Source organism: Furipterus horrens, unplaced genomic scaffold (assembly GCF_987537825.1).
Source record: "Furipterus horrens unplaced genomic scaffold, mFurHor1.1.pri manual_scaffold_13, whole genome shotgun sequence".
Classification (NCBI taxonomy): domain Eukaryota; kingdom Metazoa; phylum Chordata; class Mammalia; order Chiroptera; family Furipteridae; genus Furipterus; species Furipterus horrens.
In genome coordinates, this window is record NW_028327183.1 from 35197413 (window position 1) to 35218808 (window position 21396).

Sequence of the window (21396 nt, forward strand, 5' to 3'; positions counted from 1 at the left end):
ACATAAAAAAGCACACGAGAAAAGATGGTTGATGAACTCAGGACAGGTATGGAATTTAGGGTGGGAACCCCACACAATGTGGGACCATCAAAGCATTGTTTCAGGTATGATGAGGGAACAGAGCCATTCCAGTCTTGACATCTGGAGAGCAGCACTTGAGCTTGGTATGAAAGAGTTTTTATACCAGGATAAACCTTCTATTTTGCAAGCTCAGTCAAGAGCTTGTATTTCTGAATTATTGTGAACATTTTATTAAAGGCATACTAAATGTGGACAATACCCACAAAGCCATTCAGCACCTGCATGTGCTGCTAATGAGAGGGAGGAGCCTAATAATTGTACATGAAAGCAACTTCCAGCCAAGGATCACAGAACCTTTTCTGATAATGTAATCTTCATCAAGGGAGATAGAGAAGCTGGTGGATTTAAAGTTGCATATTCCAGCTTCCTGTTATCCTAGCTGGCAATTCTAACAAGAGCAGAACTATTGATGCTAGGAATTCTTAGATCTAAATGCCAATAAACAAGGGGGTAGCAATTCAGGTCTGTGTTTGGGGAGATGGTAGAATAGTAGTAGTAATACCAACAGCTGCAGAGTAAATGCTTTCATAGCATTCACACATATTAACTAATCTAAGCTTTATAGCAATCCTATGAGGTGGGTACTATCAGCACCCTCATTTTATGGAGGACAGCCTGAGGAATAAAGAAGTTAAATAACTTCCTCAAGGTCTCACTTAATAGTAGCAGAGTTATGCTTTGAACACAAAATATCCTGGTCTAGAGAATGTGCTTTTCACCAGGACAGTTAACTTTTTAATTTGAGCCATTCTAACGAGTATAAATTGTACCTATGGCTTTGTGCGATATAGCTGTGAAATTGAGGTCATCAACTTCAGGAGTGGTTTTCTATTCTGTCCTAGGCTTGACTTGGAAGGAAGAAGTTGGTCCAAATTATAAATTTATTACTAGTAAGACTCCTATCTTGTTCATATTTGTATCCTCTAGGGCCTCACATCCCCTAAAGGCACATAGCAGGTGCTGAAGAGGCATCAGTCAAAATAAATCAAATAGTATCTATAATTTTTCCTTCTTGCTGTAAAATTCTTTGTTAGTGGAAAGAGAGGAGGGTGTGAATGCATAGCTCTACCTGAAACGCCCAAAGGCAAGTTGGCATTTGTTTATTCATCCTCTTGCAGTTCAACACTTTCACCAAATCCTAATTCCATACTCAAGGCCTGGCTCAAGTCCATCTCACCTGAGAGGTTGTTGGTCCCAGCTGAGGGAACCACTAGTTGCTGGGGTCACTTAGTACTCCTTGCACATGTCTCATGGTCATGTCTATGAAGACTGGATTTTGCTCAAGAATTACCCAGTCCTAATGATTCGTGCTTTAGAGGCCATTGTAAACATGATGCACAGAGGAAGCTGTGGAAGACAACATTGTGGAAGGCTTTGCTTTGGCTCCTGCAGTGTGACAAGGGCACACCCTGCAGATGTCAGGAGCACCCAGGACAGTCCCAGCTAATATCTAGTCTGGATCAACTTGATAGGCAGCTTGGCTCGGATGGCTGATTGCTTCTGAGATGCCTGGAGTCTTGGTGTGAACTTTACTCACAGGTTCTTCTGCTCTTTGTGTAGCAGGGTTCCCATCTCTGCCCAGGTTGGGTTTTATCCCCACAGTGCTTGACTGGGACTTCTCTTTTTAAAAAGTTTTTCATTGTAGACATTGCCAAACATACACAAGAGAGAAGAGTGTATGAATCATTCTGTACCTATCCTCCAGCCTCAGAGCCTACCAACATTTGCCAATCTTATTTCATCTATCTCTTCCATGTTTTTTGAAGGGAAGGAAGAATGGCTGCTAGAGTCTTTCAGAGCATATCCCAGACACCCTATCCTTTCACTCATTAATACTTCAGTATGCTGGTGTGGCTCAGTGGGTTAAGCATCAGCCTGAGAAATGAAAGGTTGTGGGTTTGATTCCCAGTCAGAGCACATGCCTGGGTTGTGGGCCAGGTCCCCAGCTGGAGGTGTGTGAGAGGCAACCAATTGACGTTTCTCTCCCTCTTTCTCCCTCCCTTCCCCTCTCTCTAAAAAATAAATAAAAACTTAAAAAAAAAAAAATGGGGGCACAAAACAAAGTTATGCGTGCCCCAACAGGCAAAGCAAGCTGGCTTTAACCTAATGCAAGTAAACCCCCCTGACCCCCCTCCCTCCTCCTCCGTTTTTCCATGCTGGATAGTCTGGAGTTACAGTCTAACGTGATTAATTAAATTAACTGACGGTGGTAATTAACTAAGGGTAATCTGTTTATAGGTCTGTCTCCAGCTCTCCCTTGAAGATTCGCTAACCTGTTTGCTGAGCTGTCTAGCTACATTTTCCCATTTCCCTGTGTTTGGTGATGAACATCTTCCCCCCTTTGATCTCAAGAGACATTTGTGATGAGCTGTGGAATGTCACTTCCTGACTTGTATGGATGCTGATACTGTTGACTCGGAGACCCCCTAATTCAAGATTCAATTACATTTGCATGTGAAGTTTGATATCGAGACTTTATTGCTGACAATTCCTGTAAGAGTGTAACTGGATTTTTCTATATCAGGAAAAAATATATATATATTAAATTGTGGAAATGAAAAATTAAACTTCTTTTAACAATTAAAATATGTACAACATATTCTACCATCCATTTAACAAACACTGTGAATATTTTATTATGCAATTGTGTGACAAGAATGGAGAAGGAGCCCTGGCTGCTGTGGCTCAGTGGATTGAGTGTCGGCCTGCGAGCCAAGTGTCGCTGGTTCGATTCCCAGCTAGGACACATTACTAGGTTGCATGTCAGGTCCCCAGCTGGGGACGCGAGTGAGAGGCAACCACACAGAGATGTTTTAAAAAAAAAGAATGGAGAAGGGGAAGAAAGAGAGAAGTAGAAGACCTAGATTCTATCCTCAAAGAATTTAAAGCCTAGGTACAGAAGTACAGCACAGGGAATACAGTCAATAATATTGTAATAACTATGCCCGGTGTTCTGTGGGTACTAGAATTACTGGGAGGATCGCTTTGTAAATTATATAATTGTCCAACCACTATCCTGTACACCTGAAACCAATATAAAATAATACTGAATTTCGCTATAATTGAAAAATAAAAATTAAAAAAAAATAAAGCCTTCGTATAGAAATAGTCCACAAGAAAGCAATTAAACATCAAATGAGGTCATTTGAAATGCATAGTGTTTGATACACAGTTCACAACAGTTAATTGCATAGTATTTCTAAAATACAATTTTAAATGCGATTCGGAAGATGATAAAAGGAACTATATTAATTTGTTGTTAAAGAATATGACAATGTGAACCACTTATAAAATTCTTAAACACTGCCATGGGGCTAAAGTATATATAAATACCAATTCATTGACTTCATTTACAATAGCCAAGTGCTGGAAATAGCCCAAGTGCCCATCTGTAGATGAGTGGATCAAAAAACTGTGCTACATTTACACAATGGAGTACTATGCAGCAGAAAGAAGGAAGGAACTCCTATCGTTTGCGACAACAGGGATGGAACTAGAGAGAATTATGCTTAGCAAAATAAGCCAGGCAATGACAAACAAATACCATATGACATCACCTAATACAGAAAACTAATGAACAACACAAACAAGGGAGCAAAATTGAACCACGAGCATGTAAACAAGGAACAAACTAACAGTGACAAGAGGGGAGAGGAGAGGGAAAGAAGAGGGGTAAGAAGGGGAAGGGTCTAGTCAAGGAACTAGTATAAATGACCCACGGACACGGACAACAGGGTGGGGATGGACTGTGGGAGAAGGGGTGGATGGGGAGGGGGGAAGCAATGGGGGAAAAAGTGGGAGAACTGTAATAGAAAAACAATTTAAAAAATTAAAAAATAAATAAAGTAGCAGATATTTGATATTTCTTTTTGTTAAAGATGTATTCATTTGTATAAAAAAGGTATTCATAGTACATATTTGTGATCACTCAAGTTTTCTTAATAACAATTACTAACATATTTGAGACTTACTCTAGACTGAATGCTTTTTGAAATTTATTTTTATTTTTTAATTATATTTTATTGATCATGCTATTACAGTTGTCCTGATTTCCCCCTTTCCCCCTCCACCCAGCACCCCCACTCCCTCAGGCAATCCCTCCACCATTGTACATGTCCATGGGTCATGCCTATAAGTTCTTTGGCTGCTCCATTTCCTATACTGTACTTTACATCCCCGTGGCTGTTCTGTAACTACCTATCTGTCCTTCTTAATCCCCTCGCCTCTTCACCCACTCCCCCACATCCCTTCCATCTGGCAACCATTGAAACTCTCTGCATATCCATGATCCTGTCTCTGTTCTTTCTGTTTGCTTAGTTGATTTTTTAGAGTCAATTGTTGATAGCTATGTGTTTATTGCCATTTTATTGTTCATAGTTTCGATCTTCTTCTTTTTCTTAAATAAGTCCCTTTAACATTTCATGTAATAACGGTTTGGTGATGATGAGCTCCTTTAGTTTTTTCTTCTCTGAGAAGCTATCTGCCCTTTGATTCTAAACGATAGCTTTGCTGTGTAGAGGAATCTTGGCTGTAGGTCCCTGCTTTTCATGACTGAATATTTCTTGCCAATCCCTTCTAGCCTTCCAAATTTCTTTTGAAAAATAAGCTGGTAGTCTAATGGGAACTTCCTTGTAGGTAAATAACTTCTCTTGCTGCTTTTAAGAGTCTCTCTTCATCTTTAACCTTTGGCATTTTAATTATGATGCTTCTTGGAAGGCTGAGTGCTTTCATTTAAAATGCTTTATTTATTTATTTTTAGACTGAGGGGATGGGAAAGAGAAAGAGAGAAACACTGATGTGAGAGAGAAACATCGATTGGTCGCCTGTCACAGGCACCCCAGCTGGGACTGAACCTGCAACCCAGGCATAAGCCCTGACTAGGAATCAAACCAGCAACCTTTCACTTTGCGGGGTGATGCCTACCCAACTGAGCCGTACTGGTCATGGCTTGGCTGAGTGCTTTTAATACAGTGACTATTTGATCTTCACAGTGAGATAGCATAGTTTATTGACAGAAGAGTGAACTGGGGCTGGAGCTCAGGAAAGGTAAACAACTTGGCGAAGATCACACAGCAAATGGTACAGTTGACTTCCAAAGATAGACTTTGATGTAATTATAGACTATGTTCTTAATCAGCAGCCAGGTTATTTCCCAAAATGCAACCCACTTGTACTCAAATCACAAGCAGTGACTGTTGAAAACCAGTGACATAATGATCTTTAGATGCGAGCCTGGGAATTGGTATTTCTACCAAGTTTATCAGGTTTTCCACATGTCTGTTAACAGCTGAGAGTCAGCAATAGTCAAATAGGATTCACCACTCTTCCAAGTGCAGTGCACATCTGTATTAGTAACAAGTATACTGTACCTTATTTTCCTTGAATCCATGCCCCACAAAATGAATGACTAATGTTAAGGGGAACCTCAACCAGCCTTCATGTGGAGCAGGATTCTGTTTATAGGTTCACTGAGAAAGCTGAGTTATTTACTAGATGGATCACCTGAGTTATAGTTATAACTACAAGAAATATCACTGAGCTAGTATCCTTTTTTCCAAAAAAGGAGAAATTCAAAAGAGTTGTGGAAAAACCAAACATGTACTAATTTTTATGAGACATGACTATATCATTGTTTGAAATAATCTAATTTTTATACCACAAATTAGTTTAGAATTGTAATCATCAAACTCTTTAGAGTACAATTAAACACTCCTATTGAGCAAACATTAAAATGCACGTACTATGTGACCTAGGTATCATCGGCCCTGATTCCATCTCTAGGGATCTGTTTTGTAGCAGCACCGCCAAAGGACAGGAATATACAGGGTGGGACGAAAGTAGGTTTACAGTTGTTGATATGGAAAATAATATAATAATAAATAATAACACAAGAATAAACTGTGTTTCATGTACTCACAGCTGTAAACCTACTTTTGCCTCACCTTGTATAGGCACGGGGATATTCTTCCCAACATGGGTTCTAAAAAGCAAACAAATGGAAACAACCAAGTCAAGGATTAAAGCAGTAGAAGATTGAGATACCCACCAATGGAATATTCTGCGGTCAGTAAAAAGGATAAACACATCTATATCTATGGAAAGTGTCAATAATATTATGTGCAACAGTTATCTCTGTTTACATCTAGTATATGCACACATACTCCACATGTATGCTACAGACCTGTATGTATTATAAAATGCTATTATTTTTTAAAGCCATGTATACATATGTATATTTGCAAAGGCAAATATTTGGAAAGATACATATCAAGTAGCTAACTGGTTTCTTAAAGGAAATGGGATTAATACGTAATTCTTTTAGGAACGGCAACTTTTCTTTTTTATTTTCTGCATTTTTAAAATTTGATTTATTTTTCACTGAGCATGTATCATTTACCTCTCTGGTTTCATCTTGCCCTCCCTTACGCTACCCCTCGATAGGTCATACTCTATCCATAGGAACCATTTTCTGGTTGGATTCTGAGTTGACACAGAGAAGACAGAGCTCAGCTTGGCCATTCATAACCATCTGTGTGCCACAACGGCTTTTATATAAGGAGGGCAGTGCAACAAGCAAGTCCTTTTGCCTGCTTCTCTCTCTCCTTGGCTCTCTGGCTTTCCTCCCCTGTCCTCCCCTGTCCTTCCCTCCCCGCCTCCCCTCCGTCTGCTCCAGTGATTATCTAACTCTGCCCAGTACCTTACCCCTGCTTTTTCACTCTGGAAGTCCTCTGATTTCTGAAGTCCATCTGGCCTGCAGGTCTCCGCAGCATATTGCTGTGCGCTTAGAATCCAAAAATACCCAACAAAGCCCAACATCACCCAAAAGTCAGTGTCCATTTTCCAATGCCCTGTATCCTTTTTTGAGGACTCTCTCGGGAATAGGCAAATGGAGTTTGGAAAAGGACATCAAGTGCCAGGAACGTGTCCTGTGCTGTGTATGTCGCCCTGGTGGTGCTCAGTAATCACAGGGCAGTGAAGGCATTAGGGTGCGTGCCCAGGGGGACGTGTGCTTGTGTAATAGAACTGGCGCCCCTGCCCGCTGACATTTTACGGTGTCTCTACACCCCACAGAACAGCAAAGTTTGGTGACAGAATCTTTGAAAGATTTGTGCAAGGGTTTCCTTACATGTGAGGTAAAAATGTGCGTGGAATTGAAACATGTTGGTGGTTAGGGTCCTTCCAACTCTCTTGCCGGCTGTTGATCGATTATCACACAAGTTATTTGCTCAGCGTTCCTGCCAGTGTTAGTGAGGAGGCCTTAAATATTCCCTTTGCCCTCATGTGCCGTCCTGTGCAGACCATGGAGGAAATTTCAGACAAGGGGCTAAGGAGGGAGCGGGTGGCCACCGGGGTATCTCCAAAGCACATCTGACGGGATAAGGCGCTCAGTCTGTCCCCACATTTTCTAAAAGCCTTGGAGGCCAGGACACTGACATGGCGTCCCTGTGCTGGGATCCTGGTGTCTGCACACCCTGCTCTCTCCACAGACTTTTTTGGGGGGAGTCCGTTTTTGCCCTTTCCAGATTCTTTCTGGAAGCTGTCCACATTCTTGGCGCAGGACCTTACATCACAAGCATTTTTATCCCCTGCTCCCATGGTCACATCTGCTTACTTCCCTCTGTCGCTAAATCTTTCTCTCTCTTCTTTCTCTCAGAGCACTGAGATCACATGGAGGGACCACCCAGGAAATCCAGAGTTTACTTTCCATCTCACCACCTACAACCTCATCACACGCGCAGTGTGTCTTCTGCCAAGGAATGTAACTAACGGTCACGGGTTCCAGGAATAAAACTCAGGGTACCTTCAGGGAACAACTATTTCCTCTACCACATTATTCAAAGAACTTCAAAATATGTTATCTTCATACTTTAAAAAGCTTTAGAAAACGACCCTGTTGCAATCCTGTGAACTTAAATGGAGTAAATGTGCCCACAGTTGTAGCTCCTCACGGTCCCTACCCTGGAGGATGGTCACATTCCTTCCCAGCCCCTTGACATCTGCGTTGTCAGATATTCTTCCAGACGCTCTGGTTCCAGGGTGAGGACATTGAAATGAAAATGGGGCTGGACACCGGTGCACAGGCTCCTTGGCCGGGGGCACTTTCTAAGTGTGGGGTTTGCTCGGGTCAGAGCTACGGCTCTGTAAGGCGTCAGCCCACCACGTCTGAAGTCAGTCCTGGGACTGAGGCTAACAGACATGCACATTATGTCCTCTGGTGATTCAGTTATTTTATTTATGAAAGACAAAGCTTTAGAATTTCCAATAGACAATTTGACTATATTTCTCATGAATGGATGTCAAATATTTCTGCCATATTAGTGATGTGTCAGAGAAGGAAAACTCTGACTCCAAAAAACCTCCGCTGCCTTGCGGCATACCTCTTCAGGGGAAAGGCTAGGGGAGTAAACCCCGACAGAAAATCCGGAGCCGGAGTCCCTAAGGCGGTTTGACATTGTAGTCAACACCGGCAACTCCTGCGGCGCACCTGAAGCCAAGCTGTATTGACTCCGTCTTTCCCTTGAATCCTTCAGCTGCGAAGAGAGGGGGGGTCTGCTGCATGGGCAACAGCAGACCCTCCATATCACCCTGCCCAGGCTCTGTAGCTTCAGCTTCACTGGAGAGGACACTCCAGCATCATCGCAAGATGTCGATTCAACACGGGAGGAGACAGATACCGTGTCACTCCCGAGTTGGACTGCACAGTCATTCTCGGCGGTGCAGATAGACTCTTAAGAAGCTACACCATCGTCTCTCGAGACGGATGGCTGCCGACGATTAGTGATGTGCCCAACGAACCAGTCAACAACAATCTTACACCAGAAATTTGTGTTTATTTGTTGGTTTGTTTGTTTAAATTTATTGGGGTTACATTGGTCCACAAAACCATACAGGTTATAAGTGTACAACTTAATAAAGCATCTGCACACTGCATCATGTTCCCATTGTCCCAAGCACGTCTCCTTCCATCCCCCAGACTCTTTCCATTGAATAAGGTCCTATATTTCCCGGCAAAATGTTTTCCGGTTGAGCTTGAGTTGGCAGAAGAAAAGAGGATGGGCTACAGAATAGAGTCACCCATGGAGTTAACAGGTGGTTAAACCGGAGTGAAAAACAATGGAAGGAGCAGGGAAGAAGTGCAGCTTGCTTAGCCTCCTCACACAGTCCCTGGATCTGAAGCCTTCCAACCCCTTGTTGTCTGGTCCTCACCTCGGGAGTCCCTGCGTGGGGCGGGCAGTTGCACGAACTCCCACAAAGGGCTGAGTACAAAGAGATCATGGGGAAGGAACTGGAGCAACTGCTTCTTTGAAAATCCTTCCTCATTAGCAACAGATCCGTAAATTGCAAGGTTAATATTGTTAAACTGTCCATACTACCCAAAGTAATTTATAGATTCAATGTAATATATTATTATTCCAATGGCACTTTTTAGGAGAAATATAAAATATCATCTCAATTCATATGATATCTCAAAATTCCTTGAGGATCCAAAACAATCTTCCAAAAAAGCAAAGTTAGAGGCTGGCATTTTCTCATTTGAAAACACATTACAAAGCTAAAGTAATGGCATTGGCATAAAGACAGACATATAAACCAATGGAACCAAAGAGAGAGCCTATGAGTAAACCATCCTGTATATGGTCAAATGACTTTCATCAAGGCTGCGAAGACCACTCAATGGAAGAAAAAGAGAGACTTCAATATAAGGTGTTGGGAAAACTGGATATTCACACGTAAGAGAATCTTATATCACATCTAAAAATTAACTCAAGATGAATTAAAGATATAAATGTAAGACCTGAAACTATAACACTCACAGGAGAAAACGCAGGAGAAAAGCTTCCTGATGTTGGATTTGGCATGATGTGTTGGCTATAATACCAAAAGCTCAGTGAACAAAGAAAAATAGAAAATGGGACTACATCAAGCTTAAGAAGTATTGGCCACCAAAGAAACAATCAAGTGAGTAAGAAAGGAATCTACAGAATAAGAGAAAGTATTTGAAAATCACATATATCTATTAAGTGGTTAACACCTAGGGTATATAAAGAAAGCCTACAATTTAACTAAGGGAGTAAACCCCGACAGAAAATCCGGAGCCGGAGTCCCTAAGGCGGTTCGACGTTGTAGTCAACACCGGCAACTCCTGCGGCGCACCTGAAGCCAAGCTGTATTGACTCCGTCTTTCCCTTGGACCCTTCAGCTGTGAAGAGAGGGGGGGTCTGCTGCATGGGCAACAGCAGACCCTCCATATCACCCTGCCCAGGCTCTGTAGCTTCAGCTTCACTGGAGAGGACGCTCCAGCGTCATCGCAAGATGTCGATTCAACACGGGAGGAGACAGATACCGTGTCACTCCCGAGTCGGACTGCACAGCCATTCTCGGCGGTGCAGATAGACTCTTAAGAAGCTACACCATCGTCTCTCGAGACGGACGGCTGCCGACGAGGGATAAAAGACCAGGTTTTGCTTTGTTCTTAAGAAACTCACAGCTTAGTCAAGGAGATAGAAACTTAAGTAAGTTGCAACAGAGTGTGACAGAAATGTGTTTAAGTTACGGAGGACACAGAATAAGAAGTGAGAGAGGGAGGCAGGGCAGGCTCCAAAGATGAGGTGACAGATACCTCAGTGACAATGAAGGGTGAACAGAGTTCACCAGGCAGGCAAAGTAAGAAAGCCCCCCGCCCCACCCCCAGACAGAAGGATCAGGGGAAGGGGGTGTGTGGGGTCTTCAGATCAGGGCAGGTACTTACTCTTTATCGAATATAAGCCGGGGGCTGGGGGGTAGGATGCAGCAGAAGATGAGGCTGGCACGGGAGCGGGGCCTCAGGAGGCGTGCAGTGATGTGTGATGATGGGAACGCGGAGGTGGCATTCTAACTGAGAAGAGAAGGCCCCCCAGGCAGTTCCAACGGTGGGACACGTGGAATATGAGAGTCGATGGGGTCTGGGAGATCCTCTCTCTCTGCCACATCGCTGAGGGAGAAACAGGCTGAGCAATATCGGAGTCCCCACCTCTTAGGAAAACAAGTGCCTTGGAATGTACTGTGAGACATGAAACAGGGAATGATGTCTTTAAACCCTAATGGTGATACCTGGGCCATAACAGCACTTGGAAAATGTTTCCTTTTACTTGAATTCGCCTGCCTTGAAGACTCCTTGAGACCCAAGGAAAGCATCACCATTTCACTCCAAAGCATAAACTTCAGTTCAAAATGTTACCAGTCCAGGGCTTTGTGAAGGAGTCTTCTAAGTAACGCACAGTGTCTACGACTCAGCCGCGCCCGGGAGCTCGGTGTGAGCGCTTCTCTGTGTGTGGCTGCTGGCGTCCTCTGTCACACTGCCAGCTCTTTAAGGCAAGGGCCATGTTTGCTGTTTTCTTTGCCAACGGAGGATTTCAATCAGTGCTGAGCACCAATTACGGATTGATTGCCTCTGCGCTCCCAAACAAATAACACTCCCTTGGAACTGGGTTGGTTCGTCAGAAACCAGGGATCCTTGACAGCCGTGCAAACATATTGGCCAGCGGTCCAATCACAGACAGACCGCCAAAGGGCAGAACCAGACAAATCACACAGAAATCATTTCTTTTGCATGAGTACACTTTTCTACAACGTTATTTTTGTAACCCCCAAATTAGTAACTTATTCGAAGCGACTTGTGACGTTATCTGGTTTGAGGAGAGTATGAAGAATTTGAAGTTAAAATTCAGCTCCTTGGTGGAAATGGGAAGAAAATGTGGAGGAAGAGCAATGTTCTGTGAAGAGTTTTTATAGTTATTATTAATTTTATAATACCATTTGTTAGGGCATATGAGTTTAATGATATGACAGTCAGCGATTGCCCATATTAGAGTTGGTTTAGTGTATTTTTAAACATTATTATTATTTAAAAGCTTTCGTGGTCATTTTCTGCTTTTAACTACTGTTGTATGCCCTTAATGCACAGGAAATGGCATGGTATAACAAGTATTTTTAAAATATTTACAATTTTCATCTTATAAAGGAAAAAGTTATGTGTGGTCATTTGAACTAATTGCTAAAATGATACTACGTTAATTAGATGATTAAAGGTCTTGAGCATGTGGCTATTGTATTCATTGGGCTGGAAGCCAGTGTTTTCTGTAGCTGAGAAAATGGGTGAGCATCATTCAATATCCGCTCGCTGCCCCCTTTTTCATATGCACAGATAATACAGAATGAGTCTTAAATCTGGATTGGACAAACTAACAGGATCTGGTTTTATTTTAATTGAGTTTTAAAGTACTTCTGGGCCATTGCATTGTCTTTATAGGTTAACCCTTTGCCGCTGTGACCTCCTGCCTGCCTGCTTGCTCTGTCACCTCACACATTCATTACACAGATTTTTTCTAGATTTATTATTAACCCCTAAGACTATGTTCTTTACAAATGAATTCCTTGAAACATGAAACCGCAGTCTCCCTGCCCTCTGCCCCGCTCCTCACCGAGAATAAGTGCTACTTGTGGCTGAAGTAGTTCATTACAGTACATTTTCTCGGTGCCTTAACTTATCAGGGTTATTTGTCAGGAAATTTATCTCTTGTAACACCAGGTTCCCTACCTTTAGATGACAGGACTTAATACAAAAGTTTTTCCCATACCAACTAGTAGAGTAAGTTGATTTCATATCTTTTTATTTTATAAAGTTTTGCTTATCAGGTTTGTCATCCTCTATTTGAAATTAACATGTGTGGTCTTCAGATGACCTTAAAGTAACTGACCCCCAAATCTAATCACTCCCAGCGTCTGCAAAAATTGACAGACATGTCAGGTATGACTCAGGGCATCAAAACATTGTTTTAAATATTTCATTTGTACGCAAGACAGGATCATTTTCAGGTTAGTCCTCTGAGGGGGGAACGCTCAGCGCTTGAGCACACCTTTGGTTTCTCTGCTCTATAATCAGCACTCATCAATGGGTTTGTATGAACAGAAAATGTACAGTTATATGTTCTGGATTTACAGCCAGAAAAATGTTCCTAAGTGGTCAATATACGGCCAGAGTATGTCAGGTGAAGGTAAAAATAAAGTAAGATCTATACTTTTGATAGCAATTGCCATTGGGTGATGTTACACTTGTCATCTGAGGTTACTGTTGGATGTAGAGAATAAATGTTAATTATATTAATATAGAAGAAGAAGTGGAACCAAAGCATATTTCTTATAAATAGGAACTATCTATGTTTGCTTATCTTTGAGATTTATTTTGCCAAGAAAATTATTCTTCATGAGCTGATATTGATTGGCTTGCCAATATTGTCTTTTGGTGTATAAGGACAGTTTAAAAATTTGGATACATTTAGTTTCAATAAAAACTATATGCAGTTTTTGCATTTCTAATTCTTTATTGTCCAACGACAACTTCACAAAAATGTCATTGGTTCATTGGTGGCTGATTTGTCTAATCTTAGCCTGATATTATCACATCATTGCTAGTAGATGACTGATGAGCCATGCTCAGTAGTAAAGTTGTTACTATGCAAAGTTATAGATATTAGAAATGACTTCACCAAACTGAGCTAAACTGTGGCTCCCAGCTACTTCCACCCAAGGATTCTTATCTCTTCCCTTATTACAAAATGTCCTGGTAACCTCTTACTTGGTGGGTCAGTTAGGAGAGGACATGTCATTGACGTTGAATGGGAACCCACTGTGCATTGTTGCTCTGCCAGTTCTGTGGACGTGGAGATGCTGAAAAGAAGAACCTCACCATGGAGATCCACAATCTTAGGCAGAAGCTCAGTGCCTGCCATCCTGCACACATTTAACCTACTCCATTGCAACTTTAGACAAGCACAGCAGGGCTTGAAGAACATGCAAAATCTTCTGTTCTTTGAAGTCTTTGTCCTTGCAAGTCTCTTAGAGGGAGCCTCTTGTCATGTGAAATGTTTAAAGGTGTATATTCTGTAATGGCCTGGTCTGTAAACCCAGGCAGCTGCTTTACCTGGTGGTTTAACCAAAGGACCAAGGCCAAGCTGGTGCTGGAGCAACAGCTGGCTCTCTTGACCCTGCTGAGGCAGCTCCAAAGGAAATTTCAGCACATCAAGAGTAATTCTGACAGTATTCAGCTTTGTGCAGCCACGACAGAACCTAGCCTAGTTGGTGTAAGATGAGATGCTCTTCTAGCATCTTCAACGGAATTTGGAATCACAATGAATCCATTAAGGGGAGTTTTGTGTTTGTTTTTTTCTGAAGCAGAATCTCAGGTCATAAAATGAAATATAGATTGCAGGTTTCCTGGGAAGAGGTACTTGGCAGCGATTCCTTGAAAGGAGGCCTGGAAATATCAGGGCCCCTGAGCTCATCTTCCCAAGCTGCAATTGACTCAATGATAACATAATGATAATACAAGTGCCTTCAGTGTCAGAGCAGCAGGCAGGGGGTGGTCTGGCCCAGGAGCAGATGCCTTGATTGGTGTTGGTAATCCAGAGGTTTTTGAGTTAAGTGCTTCTGACATGCAGAATCAAGAGTCAAGGACAAAGCTGCCTTTTAAATGCTTCTTTCTGAAGAGTCCACTGCAGATGTAATTGAGCCTCTCCGGTGAAGAGCTTTATTAGAGCAAAGCTGGTTAGCATTGCATACCTATTTGGGGGAATATTTTAGGCGTCTTCAATAACTGCTATGTGACATTGCTGAAGGTCTCCGGCCTTCTTGTTCTCCAACATTTCAAAAAGAAAAATGTTGTCTAAGCCTCACCATGCGCCATGGCCCAAAGCAACCCATCCCTTCCCTTCCTAGTCAGAATTTATCATTATGGAGTTATTTATGTGTTTATTATATATATCCTTCACACCAGGATATAAGCTCTAAGATCCATGAGGCCTAGGACTATGTCTGTCTTGTTCTATCCTGCTTTCCCAAAATTAATACAAGGCCCTACATAATTATCATTGTCCCCTTTATCTTCATCATCACCACAGCTAATATTTATTGCCATGTACAGCATGTCAGGCACTGTAAGAAGGGCTTTATGTGAATTATTCCCAACCCCAGAGTCAAGAGTCAAAAGCAAATTGGCCAAGAGGAAAGAATATGGATTTTGGAGTCCAAACACTTGAACCCGTGATCCCAGTATGCTAATTCCCAGCCTCGGGATTTTGCCCTCAGTCACTTAATCCCTCCCTCTGCTCACATTTCCTCATCAGTAAAACTAGAATAATGATTCCCATCTGCCGAGTTTGCAGTGAGGATTAAACATGAGGATTGCTCTTGAGCCCAGCACACAATGGGAGCCCAAGACAAGTGAGCAGAGGTGCTCATTATATACCCATTATAAAGTCCGAGAGTGAGGCATACTGTTGACTGAAAGAAGCCAGACACTTGAAAGAGAGCCCTTGGCAGACGTCATTTCACAAACAGGAAGGCACTGTTGCTCTTCCCATTTTATAGGTAAGCCAACCAAGGTCTGGAGGGTTAGTGCCCTGCCCACCTGGCCTCAGCAGCCAGGGGCAAAGTCAGGATCTGAACCCGAGGGGTGGGCTCAGGAGTCTCTCTCTGCATGTTTAAACCTCCTGGCCCATTGCCTCATTCTGTCCCTGCCTCCTCTCTTGGCTCAGCTTTCCTCCTACCCAGCCCTTCTCCCACCAGCTTTTCTTTTTCTTCCTTCCTTCCTTCCTTCCTTCCTTCCTTCCTTCCTTCCTTCTTTCCTTCCTTCCTTCTTTTTTTTCCGTTCCTTTTTTTTTTCCCCTGTGCAAACAGCCTTGGAAAGACCTAACCTGCTGGCCTTCCGTTCTGATAAGATCTGGCTGTGCTCCCTTTGTCTGGCCTGAACCTGCCTTTCTGAATGGCCCTGTTAATTGCAATTGACTCTCCTAGAATGTGGATGGCAGTGCTACTTGACACCAGACTAATGCTTCTGACTTTTCCTCAGTGCCCCCAGCAGCAGGCTGGAGGGGGTGGGGGTGGGGCTCAGAGGAGTGGACCAGAGCGGGTCAGAGGTGAGAGCACTTTGGGTTCCAATAAAACACATTAGAGCCTTAGAGCTTTTTCTGTTTGTCCAGGTTCTCTCTCTCTCTCTCTCTGTCTCTCTCTCTGTCTCTCTCTCTCTCTCTCTCTCTCTCTCTCTCTCTGTCTCTCTCTGTCTCTGTCTCTCTCTCTCTCTCTCTCTTTCTCTCTCAGAATCATAGGCACACAGCCACAGAAGAGGAGAAAAGATTATTTAGTTCCTAGATTTTTTTTTTCATTGAAAAATAATCTCCAGAATGATATACATCAGCTTTTGTAGAACTTTTCAGAAATTTGAGTGCATGGGCACTGGAACAACCACCAGGAAAGAGCTAGAAAGAGATGGCCCAGTTCCAGAATGGTGGTATTCCATTTTTCAAGCTAATGATGTATCCGAAAAGTTAACTTCGACTACTAATACAAAGCTTGTTATAGTGGGAAACAAACAAGAAATGGCAGTCCTCTGAATTCTCGCCCTATAACCCTGACTCCCACCTGCCAAAGGCAACACTACCCACTCTTGTAATTCTCCCTGGCATTTACCTCCATGCTTCTACATAACATGTTTATAATATTGTTTCTCTCCCTTTCTCTCTCTTTCTTTTTCAATTTTAGACATAGATTTAGACAACAACGGACTACTATCTCTTTTTACTCAAAATACCTGTATCATCATTTTTGAATAAACATTCAGTGCTAATGTTACAGAAACAGGGGAGTCCAAAAATCCCCAGAGTTTGCTGCTGGGGGATGGGGAGAAGTAAGCAGCTTTTCAAATGCTTCCACATGCCTGAGGCTGGTGGCTGCTGTCTTTCTTATGCAAATGGCTTTAATTCATCCAAAGCCTCAGGCAGATGGGAGGAGTCTTGAACCAGGGGACGGTATGGAAAGCACACAGAGCCTACGTAAGGTTCTGTGAATGGTCAGAACTGTTTGCAACGCCCACTGCGTCAGATGACGCAGTCAGGGATATATAAGCAGCTGCAGACATTTTAGCTGAGACTCTCTCAAGCTCTCTTTTGGGCTCTGGCTCTCACTGGTGCTCTGGCTCTCGCTCTGGCACTCTGGGACTCTCTCTGGCTCTCGCTCGTGCTCTCTGAGACTCTCGCTCTCTGACTCGGGCTCTCACTCGCGCTCTGGCTCTGGCGCTCTGACTCTCTCTCACTTGCGCGCTCGCGCTCGCTCTCGCTCTCTCGTGTGCTCCCTCCACGTGGCTTGGTGAAGGGGCCTTCTCCATGTGGCTTGGAGAAGGGGTCTCCAGGCTGCTTTAAGAGGCTCTCGCCATGCAGTTTTGAGGAGAGAAGATCCATGCGGTTTGCAGGAAGAAGGCAGTTTGCAAGGAGGCTGAGAATCCAGGCAGTCCTGCATTGGGAGCTGGAGGGCACCACAGCACAGAAAGGACCTCCCCAATCAGGATTGAATGATTGGCAGCTGCTGGTAAAGCTGAACTGTGTTTGGAAAGTAGGGAAACGGTTTCTGTGACTTTCCTAAAACTAGCCTGGTTTGGAAGGGGGGGAGGCAAGGATATGTGTTTGTGGGTGTTTTAAAGAGCATAAGACTTAATAACAGAAATCCGCAAATAACTAAATCTATATAACTGTTAAATAAACAATTCTTTTTCTTTTCACCAAACTCTGGTATTGAGAGTTATAATTTTGGCGGCGGGCAATCGGGCCCCTAACTATAGAGCCCATGGGTTTGTTTTCAACTGGAGCAGCCCAGGGGTTCTGTAACACTAACAGTATTAAATACCGTGTAACAGTGGAACATGAAGTATACATGACTACATTGTTTCGTTGTACAACCCTTTTCCTAACCATTTCTTTTTTTTAGATTTTATTTATTTACTTTTAGCAAGAGGGGGAGGGAGGGAGAGAGGGAGAGAAACATGCATGTGTGAGAGATACATTGATGGGCTGCCTCTCGCACACCCACAACTGGGGACTGAGCTTGCAACCCAGGCATGTGCCCTGACTGGGAATTGAACCGGCAACCTTTTGGTTCAGAGGCCGTCACTCAATCCACTGAGCCACACCAGCCAGGACTTCTTAAACATGTTTATGTGCTTATTTTTAAAGCACTTAGCAGTAATTTGGTCCCAACTTTACAAAAGTACAGTCAACTTCTCTAGAATGGACAGACATACTAGGTGATTTATCTATTTCCTGTTTTTTTTTTCCTTTAGAGACATCGTTACTGAAGTCCTGTTATACCCCTGCTCACTTCATTGGCTGTGTGTGCTCTAAGCCAGGGGTCAGCAAATTGTTTTTCTAGGTCTCATGAACTAAGAATGGTTTCACAACTTGTAATAGTTGGGGAAAAAGTCAAAAGACTAACCTTTTGTGACACGTGAAAATGATATGAAATTAAGACTTCGGTGTTATTGGAACACAGCCACAGTCGATTGTTTAAGAATTGTCTGTGGCTGTTTTGGTGCCACAGTGGCTTTGCTTCCAAATGAAAACTTGTTGATTAATGTCACAGTTTATAAACTGGTTTTGGATGCATTAGGTCTCATTTGTCCTTTGCCTCGTTGGCCAGGTAGAGATATATGTTTATTTTGTTTGTTTTTGCAATTTTATAAAAAGTATGAGTGATGCTGTTTTATGAACATTTTATTTGGAAACTGAGAGTTTCTGGTTTCATTAGCAGGAGCTACTACCAAATCCTTCTAATGGGTGGGAGGTCTCTTGTATTCTTAGACTGTCCAGCTCTGAACTTGCTCTGAAGCTCACGGTTTTTTATCCAACAAACACTTGGGTGCTTTTAAGTATTTTTCTCCAAATTAGGCTTATTGGCACCTATTTGATAACTTCCAAAATGTGCTTTCATGCCAAGATAGCGTGAATATGGGTCTCTGGCAGTGATCTGGGGTGCGTCATACATAATAAGGCTGTGCTGCTGTTACAGAAACAGGGGAGTCCAAAAACAAACCCCAGAGTTTGCAGCTGGGAGATAGGGAGCAGGAAACAGCTTTCAGGATGCCCTTGCATGACTGGAGCTAGTGGCTGGAAACATAGTTGCAAAGATCCGCTTTACTTCCAAGGCTCAGGAAGATGGGAGGGATCTTGGACTGTGGGATGGTACTGAAGAAGCAGACAGAGCCTACGTAGGGTTCTGTGAATGGTCAAAACTGTTTGCAACACCCACTGGGTGAAAGGATGCAGTGAGGGAGAGGAGGCAGTGAGGAAGAGAGAAGAAGCTGTGGACATTTTTGCTGGGGCTCTGAGGCTGGCGCTCTCTGGCTCTCTGGGGCTCTCTCGTTCTGGCTCTGGCTGGCTCTGGCTCTCGTGGGCTCCCTCCATGTGGCTTGGAGGAGCAGGGGTCTTCAGGGTGCTTTAAGAAGAAGCTCTTGCTATGTGGTTTTGAGGAGAGGAGATCCATGCGGTTTACAGGAAGAAGGCAGTTTACAAGGAGGCTGAGAATCCAGATGGTTCTGCATTGAGAGCTGGAGGCACCACAGCACAGAAAGGACCTCCCCAATCAGATCTGAGTGATTGGCAGCTACTGGTAAAGCTGAACTGTGCCTAGGAAGTAGGGAAATGGTGTTTCTGACTTTCCTAAGACTGGCCAGGTCTGAGAGAGGGAGGCAGGACTATGTGTAAATAAACAATTCTTTTTCTTTTCACCAAACTCTGGTGTTGAGAGTTATAATTCTGGCGGCGGGCAATCGGGCCCCTAACTAAACAGCCCCTGGGTTCTGTTTCAATTGGAGCAGCCCAGGGGTTCTGTTACACTACTTATATAAAGAGAGTGTGGCCCATTTTACAAAACAATTTTTTGGCCCATTATATTACTCCCTTCTACCCCAAAGGCGGGCAGAGCAGGCTTTTTAATCTCCTTATAACAGGAGAGTAAAAACAAGATTAGAGAGTGTTAAGTGCTGTTGTAGGAAACAAGGAAATAGTGACTCCCAAACCAGTAGAAAATCAGTAATAACAAAGGGCAAATGTAATTAAAGGGTCTCTGAGAAGGGAGTTGACAGTATTAGCATATTTACAGATCACAATAGGGGCAGTTAGATAATCGGGTTAGATAGTAACTTGGGAGTAACCAGTCAAGGAGAAAAGGGGAAGAAGGAGAGGGGTGGGGAAGCTAATCAATTTCACTTTAGGGTGGGGAAGCTAAGACTATAAAACCAGGTTCCTTTGTCTACTTGGCGCGCACATTCTCCTGGCTGTGAGGGTGCGCCCAGCTCTGCAGACTCCTGAATAAACGCCTCGCTTTGCTGCTCAAGTCCTGTGTCCCGGTTTTTATTGTGAGAGTTTCTCGCAGTCACCTAGTACCCAGATCTCTCACTTTCAGTTTGGGGCTCCACAAACTCCCCTTTTTGGGACACTCAGTTCCTTCTCTGACCCTCAGCTTCACCAGCAGTACTTGTCATTCTTCTGGAATGGAAACCCAGTTGCATGATGTCACACTTGACCTTCATGCAGTCAGAAGCTTTGGATGGTTCCCCAAGTAAAGCTGAAAATGTAAGAAAAAACAGGGAAGGAAAGGAAAGTAGGCATCTGACAACAGTTGCCTTTTCCCTTCTGTACTTTAGGACCCCAAAGTATTACTGCATAGATGCATAGAACATTCCACAGTGGCATACAACCTGCCAAGTCTCTTAACCCACCTACATTCCAGATGCGTGCCTAAATTTAAGCACAGAGCAAGAGTTATTTTTCTGTGTAGAGCCTTCTGTTATGGGGGCTGGGATGTGTGGAAGCAATGGCCAAGCTAATGATTCGGTGGGTAAGTGGAGAAGGGCATGTGCAGATGAAGACCTGTTAGCCGTGGGTTTTAATCACGCTCACCCGTGATGGTAGCAAGAACACGAGCACACAAAGACGTGGAGAGAAGAAGCCTTGTGCTCCCTCTGTTACAGAAACAGGGGTGCTCCAAAAATCCCCAGAGCTTGTGGCTGGGGGATGGGGAGAAGGAAGCAGCTTTCAGAATGCCTCCACATGCCTGAGGCTGGTGGCTAGTGTCTTTCTTATGCAAAATGGCTTTAATGCATCCAAAGCCTCAGCTAGTTGGGAGGGGACTTGGACCAGGGGATGCTATGGAGAAAGCACACACAGCCTGCGTGAGGTTCTGTGAATGGTCAGAACTGGTTACCGCACCTACTGCATCAGAGGACGTAGTCAGGGATTTAAAAATAAGCGGCAGACATTTTAACTGAGGCTGAGGCTGACTGCGGATTTAACTGGGGACAGGCTGGCCATGTGAATTTCACTGGGACTGCCGATGCAGTTTTAAGGAAGGGACGTATCTTGCTGCTTTGAAAAGGAAGGATATCCATGTGGATTACAAAGGACTAACTATGCAGTTTACAAGGAGGCTGAGAATCCATGAGGTTCTGGATTA

At 43.4% G+C, this 21396-nt stretch overlaps 1 protein-coding gene across 3 annotated transcripts in view; it reads left to right on the forward strand.

Moving 5' to 3' along the window:
* Positions 1-21396, forward strand: part of WTIP (WT1 interacting protein) — a 251559-nt gene that overhangs the window by 141115 nt on the left and 89048 nt on the right. The gene's annotated exons all lie outside the window — the stretch shown is intronic.